Source organism: Toxotes jaculatrix, chromosome 7 (assembly GCF_017976425.1).
Source record: "Toxotes jaculatrix isolate fToxJac2 chromosome 7, fToxJac2.pri, whole genome shotgun sequence".
NCBI classification, from domain to species: domain Eukaryota; kingdom Metazoa; phylum Chordata; class Actinopteri; family Toxotidae; genus Toxotes; species Toxotes jaculatrix.
The window spans coordinates 11,933,764-11,946,465 of NC_054400.1; the positions used below are offsets into that span (position 1 = coordinate 11,933,764).

Sequence of the window (12,702 nt, forward strand, 5' to 3'; positions counted from 1 at the left end):
CTCATCCGCCGCCACCCTACCCTTCGCCTGAGCCCTCGTCTTCCGTCTCTACAGCTCTCCTCTTGCCCCTTCGTCTCTTTTTTTTCCCAAGATCACTCTGACAACCACTACACTAAACTGATGCAGTATCAAAGCCTAAGGTGTCCCCGCGGGGGTTCTGCTGAGCACCTCAGACAAATGTCGATGAAGCCTGCTGTCTTTTGAGGACAGGTGAGCTCTGTCTGTCAAGCAGCCATGGGTGCTTTTTTCCCCTCTCTTAAACTGTGCTCTTTGTAGCTTTTGTTCCTGCCTGGCATCTCAGGTTAGAGTGAACTTTCTCCGTTTATTTCTCTGTTGCTCCACCCTGCTATCTAGACAGGATAAATTGAGCATAAATAAATGACATATGATCAATCATGCACTCTTCTCTCTGACAGCTTGTGTCAAGTGGCACGGTGCAGTGCCACAAGAGAATTTTTTTCTCTCAAAGTTGTTTTTTTCTGTTTTGTTTTGTTTGTTTTTCTACATCTATGTGTTTCTCTGAGCCCGACACTCTAGCCCTTTGTCTAGCTTTCACCAGGTTTGGATTCTTCTTTTACCTACATGGTGCACATCAAATCCACAGAGCAACAAGAAAATGAGTGGGAGAAGGGTTCAAACAACACTCACCTCACCCTGAAACAATAATCATAGAGGTGCCCTTATGCGAGGCATTTACTGTTTCAAGGGACTAGAAGTGGAATATTTCTGGTTGAACTGAGCAGCTGAGGACTGTAAATGTGTTTCACTGTGAGCAACTTTTTTTTTCTTTTCTTCTTTTTTTTTTTTTTTTTTTTAAATGGGAATACCACTAAATCTCACTCACACAGTCCTTTCGGGGTCCTGCTGTCTGTAGCAACAGAAATGGTATTTTGTGATGGTTTTATTATTTCAACAAATTAAGCAACCTTATCTCCAGTGGAAAACTGCAACAATCTGCAACTAATTTGAAGCAGCGTTTTATTGTATTTCCTGCCAATATCCAGTGCAACAAGTAGTTCATATAGTGCACGGTAAAATTAATGATGTGTATTTCAAGAAGGATGGATGGGTGCACAATACCAAAGTTCACATCACATCTCATTCTGTACCAGAAGGCAATTATTACATTTGCAATACTGAAACATGACCACAATGTTGCTCTAAACTTAGCAATGTGCTACTGGTTATTTTATTGTGAAAGCTGCAAAGCTAAAGCCTTCCAAGCTGCAGCTGTTGTATGTGCAGTATATGCAAATGCATGTGCATGTGCATGCATGTCTGTGTGCACATGAGCATGTCAAAGCAGATACAGTATTTTTGACTGCAGTTACAGAATAGACAAATTCATTTTCCAACCAAGCACCGGTTTCATGTGCAGGTAATTACCCCAGACATACGTGCAAGAGCACACACACACACACACACACACACACACACACACACACACACACACACACACACACACACACACACACACACACACACACACACACACACACACACACAGACACACACACACACCAGGAAGTGCACGGCACAGTTGAAGACAAGTCTGTTCAGTGATGATAGATGTTATACAGGCAGGGAGGCCGTTCCTCTACTCAGGGTCATCTGTCTTCTCACTGTCATGAGCAGATAGTCCGACACTCTCACTCTATTCCCTTTTTCTTTTTTTTTAACAGCTCTCTCTCTCTCTCATGCGCTCACACACTTACACACTCACACACACACACACACACACACACACACACACACACACACACACACACACTCACACACACACTACACCTTCGTACAGGTCATATGTATGTGAGTGCAGAGAATAGGACTCTGTGATAGGAGTCAATTAGGAGATTACACAAGTGGACAAAGTGCTAATTTGAATTTATAAAGATGTAGTATTACACCAGCTGGTGGCTAAAACTGGAACTGCATGACCATGTCAGAATGGAGCTAATTACAACTGAATACATGGATTAAAGTGCAATTAAATATTTTCACAGAGATTTTCCCTCTACTGTCTTTTCAGACTAATTACACAAAGGAAAGAAAAAGTAAACAGGGGCAGAGTGTGAAAAATGTCCCCTTCTCACTTTCATTTGCGCTTTCTGTTCTTAGAATACATTTTCTCCTCTACTCTCCCTTCTCCTTCATTTCTTCTTTCCACTTTGTTCCCCTGCTCACTTCCTGTCTTTGTCTGTTTTCTCCTCTCCTTTCAACCTATAGTTTTTTCGCCTTTTGTCTTTGTCCCCCCCCCTGCACTCTCCTCTCCATCCTTGTGACTCACTCCTCTCCTCTCAGAAGCCATTTCTCAACAGCAGCGTTAGAAGTGATCCATTTCACCAACCTGAAAAAGCCAATTATCTGCCTTTTTATGACTTTCATTATTTTACCACTCACACAGTGTTATATTACTGGGCCGTAGGCTCCCAGCACTGACACATACCTGCACACACACAAGAGTATGCGCGTCCACACGGGCAATAAACAATATACACACAGAGCCAACAATGAAGGGACACACATTTCTATATGCACACTTAGATGTCTGGGTTTACATAATGTTCACTTGAGTGTGTGAAGTGACAAATAATGACTGCTAGACAAATAAATTATGTGTGATTGAAGTGCATTATCTTTAGCAGCGGCGCAGAGGGGTGGGTTGCACCCTTGTCAATCAGCAATATAAAGACTGCATTGTCTCAGGAGTAATAATAATAAAGGACACTTTAACACTGAGACATGGCGAGAAAGGCAGTCCGTCCCCTATGCCAACTTTTCCCTCATTAAATTTTTACTGACAACAAGGATCATATTTATGGGGGACAATCCAATATATGTGTGTGTCTGGGTGCATACATGGGTTGACGGTAGACATCCGTGCATCATGTTTGTGCTTGTAAGATTGAACAAGTAAAGTACAACAATATACCACAGCTATGGGAGAATGATTGTCCCCATTTGTCACTCCTTCCCTCCACCTGTCAGACACAGTGTACTCATTTGCATTCAGCACCTGAGGCTACGGATGTTTAATGCTGCCATTAAACTCATCTCTGACATAAAGTGCATCTGTGACTAAAGAGTGAGCACAAGCCAACCTCCAGGCAGTGAATCTAATGGTGAATTCAAGTCTTCAGACACAGAAAGGGAGAGAATATAAAACTAATGTAATATGGCGGGGGCAACTTTCTGATTAACCTAATTGTCCTTTCTGCTTCCCTCTGCTTTCTGCACTCCGAGTATGTGCTTGTTTCACAAGAAATCTATGCTTTTTTCTTCAAGCTTTACTCTACTCAAACCTCACTCTATTTTTCTCTCCCTGACTTAGCATCTGCTAACTTCTGAGACACTCCACTCCCCACTACCTTGGCATCTGTGAGTATCATGATGTTAATCCCATACAAAAAGGATGAGAACTATAGCTTTATGTGGGGGAGCGACCACAGGGAGTTATCAGAACTCACTTGCACTAATTACGATCAAAACTTCTTGTTGCTTGGAGAGATCTATTTAATATTGGTCCCATGTGTCACATTACATTTTCCTGTTTCAGAGAACATTGCCAAGCCAAATTGACCAAAATCCTTTTCCTGTATTAAAGCCTTAAAGCAATATTCCACTAAAGTAGAACATTCGCACTTTAAAACACTGCTATGAGTTCACAAAGTCCACAACCAAGAGTGACTGCCCCAGGAAATCTGAGACACGTTACTCTTTTGCACACTATTGGATTTCTTCTACTTTTTTTTTTTTTTTTTAGTTTAATGATACTTGTGTTTGTTCCTCTGCCAGTTTGTAATTTTCAGTAATGGGAACTGAATATAAAAACATGAATGCCAAAGGTGACAACAGATCACAAAAACAACCACCGGTTGACTGAGGCTGATTTTTTTTTATTTTTTATAAACTCAAATCAACAAATCAACATGTTAAAAAATGCAAATTCCCCACCAAAAGGGAATTATTATATGGAGGGCACATTCATGTTTATTTATTCCATTCATTATTTAAGGACATTATAATTTTGAACTCTTTCTTCTTAAATCAGACTAAAATTTCAACTACCTTATAACGTGGTTGATTTGTGTTTATTTGAGAAACCTCAGCCTTGTTACACTTTACCTGACCCTGCAGCTACAAGAAGCTAAAACTGAAAAATCTCAGATGAGATTTCTAAAGGAAATATTACATTAACACCACGAAAATCTGCTTTACATGGTAAGTGTATGATAATATATTCTTGGCCTAAGTTGGTAATATGTATCACAGTCGGGAGTCGATAAGATTATGCTGTCAATCCCACTGTGCTGTTGATGCCTTATAAATGTGGGTTTTCTGTAGTAAACAGTGAAGAGAAAACATGGGGGTGGATCTGTACACTTAAGCTGCAAATTCCCATTCTAGGACATGTTTTCAGTAAGTGGACAAACAGCGTGCAGCTAATGTTTGGTGATGATGGTCTGTAACAACATCAACAACACCAAAATAAATTAAAATGTTGTCTCTCTCCTTTTGAACTCATTTCTTTTTGTCACTGTCAGGCTGCCTAACTTCCCTTCACAGAGCCAAATATATTGTCTAAGATGAGTCATAATAATTCTGGTTTATTGTTATTTTGCAGTGGCATTGTTGTCACCATCATGACAAAATAATAGCACCGACAAAAAAAAAAGTTTCCATACTGAGTCACAGCAAGGTACAAGTGATAACATGGCAGTGATCCTATGTTCACCTCTGCTGTGACAAACTCTGCACTCAGGTCAGGACCATGTCAAACTGCTTTCATATGTTCCTGCGTGATATTCTTGTTGACAGCAGTAAATAAATGTTTACTAATTTCCTCTTATTAATTCTGCATTGTTTGTTCATTCCTTTGACTTGCACACAAACTCTCCTGTTTACAGTCTCCTGCATAAGCTCTGATTCTGATTAGGTGAAATGGAAATGTGCAGAGGTTCAAGGAATAATCTTCTATAATCCAGGATATTTAAGGCACATATGCTCCTCATCTTCATTTCATTAAAAGCTGTTTCCATGGCAATACTGAAATATACTGTATATTTAGGTATAGAGGGACACTGGTTATTGTTTACTCAAGATAACTGTGAGTTGCCTAATTAGGTATTAGGCATATAGAAGGTTACAATGACGGCAAGTGGAATCTGGTTTTAATTGCATATAATACTTTTTAATATAATAATTTATTGTACTCTTACACAAGTAGGTTCTGAAAGTATGAGTTCTGTCTATATGAAGCAAAGTTTACCAGTGCTGGGAAAACTGAGCCTGGCTCTGTCAAAGTTTAAAAACATGCCTACTGACACTTCTGCAGCTCACTAATTAACATATTAACATAGTGCTTGCTCTGGGGTCAGGCTCTGGGTCTCTGTAAAGCGCTTTGAGACAATTTTGATTGTGGAAGGTGCTATATAAATAAAACTGAATTGAACTGAATATTGTATTTATTTTGTTTAATCAGCACACACACAAACACACACCGTGATTTCAGTTGGAATTACATTCTATAACTGTTTCTTGATAAACAGAAGTTTATCCACCCATCCAGCCCTTCTGTGCAGCATCTCCAGCTGTAGCACGGGTTGGCAGATATGGTCAGTGAGCAGAGGTTTTAGTATTGGTCTCACACAATGGTACCAAACTTGGCAAAATTACACTGACGGCAAGACTTCAGGATGCAGCGCACAGTCACTGCATCCAGCTAGTGTTTGCCAAGAAACTGTTACAGCACGTAACTCCCCTCCCGCTCAGAGCCAGGCTAGCTCTTCCCGCACTGCTTAAAGTATTTATGCTAAGCTAGGATAAATATCTCTCCACTTGGCACACAGATATGAGATTGATATTGATCTTTTCATCTCTTGGAAACAAAGCAAAAAATATGTGTTTTATCCCAAAATGTGCTTAAGCCAATATGTTGAACTATTCCTTTAAACTTTCCATGAACTTAGTCAAACATTAATTGCATTTACAAGCCTCTGACTAAAAAAGTCAAGTATCCTGATGACTGAGGATAAGAGGCTTTCTTGTTCAAGCCCTAGTTTTTGGTGTTGTTCATGCTAGTTGATACAGACACCTAATAAGCCCAAACATGAATAAGGGAAGTTTTCATTAGCAAGCTCTCATGGGAAATAGGAAGTTCAAAGTATGCCTTTTTTGTTTGAAAAACATCTTGTTGTATCAATTCAGAATGTAAATTTTAGCATTTTGCTGTATATTATCTTAGAACCATGCTCTAATCACAGCATGTTGTGTCAAAAAACTGTTCAAGATCAACGTGCAGGATGCTGAAGTCCACAACAAAAAGAGAAGATAAAGACAAGAGGCAGACTATGCCTGAAGAGCCAAAAACAGAAGAGAATCTACCCCTTTGTTATTCAAATGTCCTCCATATGCTGCAAAATTACATTAATGTTCAGGAAAACAGACACCCATGTTACAGTCTGTCAACAAAGAGCAACAGTAAACACCACTTTAATAATTCTTTTCATTTCTGGAAAAGAACACATGACAACAACAAAAAAACACAATGAAGAGCAAAGGAATGATTTATTCATTGCCAATCTAATGTTTTTCTCTGCGTTACAAATCAGAACCACACGTTCCCACTCAAAGCAAGAGGGAAAAAACCAAAAGCCAACACTAATTAGTCTCCCTGTGTTGAACATTTAATAAACCCAACAGAGTGATGTAAATTAGACGCTAAACAGCAGCAATGCACAAAAGAAATATGCGTGACAACAGACGCACACTTTTTAACATGTATAGCCTATTAGGCTGGTCTGAAATTTTAAACCGTCACAGCATATGGCCCTTGCTTTTCCTCTGAGGCTTCTGAAGAGCATGACGCTTAGTTAACACAAGGAATCTGTGGGTACAGACTGTGAGAAAATAAAACTGTCCCCTTCAAAAGAATGCCTCAGGAACACTGAAAAATAAGTGACAAATTCTTGTTATATATTGTAAACTAAAATCACTGCTTCACAGTTTTATGCCTCCGCCAACCAGTTAAGTTGCACTTTACATCCATGTCTGTCCAGACTCAGGTAATATATGTAATGAGGCCTTTTTGAGCCTTTTTGAGGTGTTTTGTGAGGTCACAGTGACCCTGATTTTAACTGCTGACCTTTGACCAGCAAATTCTACCAAGTGAATGTTTGTGCCAGATATAATCAAATTCCTTCCAGGCCTTCCTGATATACTTTGTTTACAAGGATGGGCCAGACCTGGCCTTCACCTTTACCTCTGATCACCAAAATCTTATAATTTCATCCTTGAGTCCAAGTTAACATTTGTGCCAAATTTGAAGAAATTCCCTCAAGGAGTCCCTGAGGTATCACATTCATAACAGGACGGACAGAGGGACAGACTGAGAATATAATGCCTCTGGCGACAGCTGTTGCTGGATTGGAGGCAAAAAAAAAAGTTTTGTCACTGCTTGTTGGCTTAACAAATTTGGCATCATTATATGCCCACAAATTGAACAGGGAGAGAGGGGAATCTACTTCATGTTCCTGCCAACTCCCACTATATTCTTTGTGTGTCTATGTATCTGAAAATCATACTGCAGTGCATTTTATCTGTCCCCAGCTTCATTCCAAGGCTCAGCTGGATTTTTTTATGCTTGTCTATTTTTATAAATGTGCATGTGTGCATGTGAGTGAATGTCAGCATACAGGAGGAAATGAGTGTGTTATTTTTGCTGACTATATCACGTCAGGTGGGATTAGAAAACAACTTGGCTGATATACTTTATGAGGCATATTAACATTAAACAAATCTGTTGCTCTGCTTATGTCTATGTGAGCAAATTTTATATAATTATGGATCACATGTCTCTGTGGGAGAGTACAGGGCCAACTGAAAGTGTATCACTATGCACCTTATTTACAATGAATGTGAGATGAAGGTGTCTTTTAGAATCATAAGATGCCTTCTCTGCCTTTCTCTTTGCTGCTCAGCGCTTTCTTAATACCCAACTGACACAAGTACAACTATTATGAGTACGATGTCTTTCTCACACTTGCTGTTGACAAGACCCAGCTGATTTTGTTTCACTCGCTCCCCTTGCTCCTCAGATGGACACACAGTGCTAACTACAGGGAAACCAGGGGGAGCTTGGCTCCCATGAAAACATGATTTCTGAAATTTTGGGGGGTTTCTAAAATATTAACAACATGCTATTCTTTCCATCACCATCAAAGCGCTACTTTAATTCAGAGATCAGAAAAAAACTTTCATCATGCCAACTGCGGTAAAACAAAACAGTAGGAGAAGAACTTATTCCACACAGGAGGGTGGATTAGTAACATGGTCTCTCTCCCTCTTTATCAGCAATAAAGTGCACTACTGTTATTACTGAAATAGACAGCGTCTCTTTCTCTCTCTCTTCACAGCTCTCCACCTCTACCTCTGTGGTGCTGAAAGACACACAGCAGACGCCAGTCGCTACTTTTCATCTGATTTTTTGTTCTTATTATTAATATTCTTATTAATGATAAATAAAAGCTAGATCAAGTGCGTTATAAATGTTGTATCTGTTGTTTCTGACCACGAAAAAGTCAAAGGTAGTTCGCACACTGGATGGATACAAAATGAAGGTAACAGGTACTGGTTCGGTGACCCTGTAGCTTGAGGCACGTGATCAGGTGTTCATGGCTTTTTTTTAAAGTATGCTCACTATCGCCTGGCAGGCTGTGGAATGAGAGTTAGTTCAGCGTTAGTTCAGTATGATGAAGTCAGAATATAACCAATATTAACACTGAAGTCATCTTTAATTAAGCTGTCACCACGGAGAATTGGAACCTGTCCACAAATGTTGATATTTTTCTAATAATTCTTATCATGCCAACGAAAGAGCACGTGAATGTTTCAGCTGCACATTAATCCTCCAATCAGAGGAGGAGATATGGGAATTGAGACTTTCGTGAGTGTTCACTGCATATTGACAGACAAGGACACCCCTGAGTGTTTGTGTGTCCTTTCCTGGGACTGCCTGTCCTCTGCACTGTAGTAAGCAGCAATGAAAAGAGAAAAAGGAAACGAAAGGAAGATGGGAGACGCTCAACAGACAGACTCTCGTTACCATGGCGACAGGAAAGCTATATCCCTTCTGTCAAAATTTAATTTCCTCTGCGTCTTTTCCTATAGGAGTGATGAGGGAGGAGTCTAAACAGAAAACAGACACTGAGATACATCACACAAACAAATATTCAGTATTCACTAGTCTAATAAGCCCTCCACCCCCTCCACCCCCTACCACCAACCAGACATAGTCATTACTGTTATACACTGAAGATGGGCAATGATGTCTAAAGCAAGTACTGTAACCAGCAAAAGTGTGTTTGGTTTTCTCCCAAGCTGTCAATGATTACATGATCTAAAACTCTTGTAGGGTACACTGTGTCTCTGTTGAGTGATTCCTGATACTCTCCAGCATGTATGAGGTGATGGAGAACAATGTGACTCCATTTTTCTCTGTCCTATATTCAAGGAAATATGGGACAAAAGACTCTGATATTTCCCTCTCTTTTCTCCCTTCCCTCTTTACAACCCCCCTCTTTGTCTGTCTCTCTTCTTCTAAACACCTAAACAGCCAAAACATGGAAACTAATATTTAGCACATGATTTTTACTGCTGTGCTTTGTTACTGTGGTATTGGTGTTTACAAAATCATAAACATGGAGAATTAATGTCTGCCATCAAAATCATCCAACTGTCATACATCAAAGAGGAGGTATGCATGCAAGACTGTGTGTGTGTGTGTGTGCGCTTGTGTGTGTGTGCGTGTGTGTGTGTGTGTGTGTGTGTGTGTGTGTGTGTGTGTGTGTGTGTGTGTGTGTGTGTGTGTGTGTGTGTGTGTGTGTGTGTGTGTGTGTGTGTGTGTGTGTGTGTGTGTACAGCAGATGTTCTGTGCAGCCTGTCAGACAGCCAGCAGTATCCTGCAGCTGATACTCTCTCTAGACAGGCTGACTGACTGACAGGTGAGTGTGTATGTGTGTCTGGGTCTGTGTGTGTGCCTGTGTTTGTGTTTTCTTGTGTGTGCTTTGCCTCCAGCAAATCAATGTCCCCTCGAGGGAATGTGGAACCTGAGACAAAGAGTACGAGAGACTGAGAGAGAAAGAAAGACACTGAGCAAGCCCTGGGCAAACACATTTTGCTCTCTTTCCCCTCTCCAATCCGAGCTCCTTCACTCACAGTCTTTACACATTCTCCAGTAAAATCTATGTGAAAATGTTCAGTAAGAGGAAATTAGAAACTGATCTACCACAATGGGAAACTAACACCTGCCAGCAGCTACGTGTTGATCAGGGTAAGAAACTTAGACCTGGCTCCATTATATAACCTGCCGCAGTATTCCCAGAGTAAAAAGAGATCAAAACATGGATTCTATGCTTTTTTTTTTAAAATAACACATAAAGTTTAAATTCACTTTGAAATCAAGAGAGAGGAGAGTCCGATAGTCTATTTGTGCCTCAATGGTGTGATTTGTCTTCTTTATTGAAGTGTGGCTGCACTTTCCATCCAGTCTTTATTTAATGTTTACTAAGGTTACTATGCTGCTCTGCACTTCAGCTATAAAAACTGCTCCCCTGCTGTGAAAAAGTTAACTGAACACACTCTTCTCCCTAGGCCCACTATATCATGTCACTGTCTCACTGTCAGTAGCACACGCACTGTTAAATTGTGTGGTGTGCCCATAATTTTGGAGGCTTGACTCATTGTGGAGTAAAACGTTTAAACTTTAATGCAGACTGTTGGGTTGCTATAAAGGTGGCATATAAAAGAGGAGCTAATTAGGTCATCACTCAGGGATACCATGATTTAAATGAGAATTTACTGCATAGCTTTTTACCTGCGCTAGCAGCTTGGCTCTAGGGATGGAAATGTCAGTCTGTCGGGCGGTCGGCCCACCATGTCTGTTCAGACTAAAATACTATATCTCAGCAACTATAGGATGTTTTGCCTTGAAATGCGGAACACAGATTCATGCCTTCCTTCCCCTTCATGCATAATTACAACTTTGGCAATGAACCATCTTATCTATGACCATCAGCAGGTTAAAATTATAATCTGTCCAGTGCTGTGGTTTATGTTTAAATACCTGCAAAACTAATGGTATTTCCAACAAACTCATTTGCATTCCGTGTTTCGTACTAATTAGAAAACTAAGATGGGAGCATGGTTAACATAATTCTGTACCTGCTACACGTCGGCAAAAACTCAGAGCTACACTCGAAAATAAGGTCAGGATATTTGCCGTTCCACACCAGGGCTCAGATCTTATTTCCTTATTCACTACCTCCTTGCTCTGCTAAAGGGTTACTATGGTAATACAGTGTCTCTAATTGGATTGAAAGGGATAGAGCCATCTCCTCATATTATGACATTTCTAACCTGGACTGTGATGCTGCAGTCCAGGCAAACTCAATCAAACAGAAGAAAACTGGTTTAAGATGAATGACATTTTAGCCTTGACCTTGTATGCAGAAAGGAATAATGCAAATATTTGTGTGTGTGTCTGTGTGGAGTCCTTAAACATTTTCAAAGACAAGTGGAAAAAGTGGGACTTCAGTAGAAATGAAACAAGAATGAACTCTCTGAAAAAAAAACTTGGATGGGTTAAAAAGGTTGACTCCCAACTTGCATGATTCATTGACACTGTCTGGACGCACAAAATGTCTCTCTATTCAGCAAAACATTCAAAGAGTGTTAGAAGCTTGATGAAAACCCTTCTCAGAAAAAGAAAAAAAACTGAAGCCAAGGCTAAGTCCAGTGTCTCCACAATGTAGTATAAATCCTTCAACCTCTACTTCAAAACTACTCACACAGGTTGACCTGCACTGTCTCGGTAAACAAACAAGATCATAGCCAGTTTCAGGGGAAAACATTGATAGACAGACGCATGTACTCTACGGGTGTGAGCAAAAAGTAGAATAAATTCAACTAGGGAGTAAAGAGGAGCACTGAAAGGTAAAGTAATAATCATCTTCTGGCTTGTCAGACACACCACCAGACGATACCACAACCCTTTTATTACCCAGAGGCACCATAAAACCAAATAAGCCCTATCCACAGAACTGCTGTGTGTGTGCGCATGCATCTCTGTGCAGATGTGTGGGTGTGCATGCACTTCCGTGTGTGTCCAGCAAGAGCTATCCCGATTCCTGAGCATACAGAAGAAACAAGTTGCCAAATCAAATCAGATATGGAACCGTCCTTGGAGGTGGTGCTCACACATACAAACAGAAACTCTAAGTGTTCTCTTTCAGCTGTCGGCTACTGGGAGACAGCTTGCATATTTATTCCAACAGAATTTATTTATTTATTTACCCTCCGTCTTTCTGTACTAGCATCTTGTCTCATCTCCACGGGAGGGAAAGACATAAAACACGTTATGCATTTATGGGAACGTTCAAGATCAGCAATTCCTAGAATAGACAATAACCACACTCTTTCTTTGTCTCTGCGTCTCTCACGTGGCAATGGAGTGTGAGGTGCAAAAAAAAAAAAAATATAGAAATGGTATAATGTAATGAAGATATTCTGTACAAGACAAGTAAATGCCCCTGTGGACAAGAGGGTAAGTGCATCCGGTTGTAGGTGATGGAATCCTATTTGGGGCCAGCCAATACCAGGCCATGACCCATTATTATTCTCCTGTCTTTTCTGTCCATATATATA

At 40.3% G+C, this 12,702-nt stretch overlaps 1 protein-coding gene across 1 annotated transcript in view; it reads right to left on the reverse strand.

The window, feature by feature from the left end:
• Window positions 1–12,702, reverse strand: part of ccser1 (coiled-coil serine-rich protein 1) — a 115,886-nt gene that overhangs the window by 80,873 nt on the left and 22,311 nt on the right. The gene's annotated exons all lie outside the window — the stretch shown is intronic.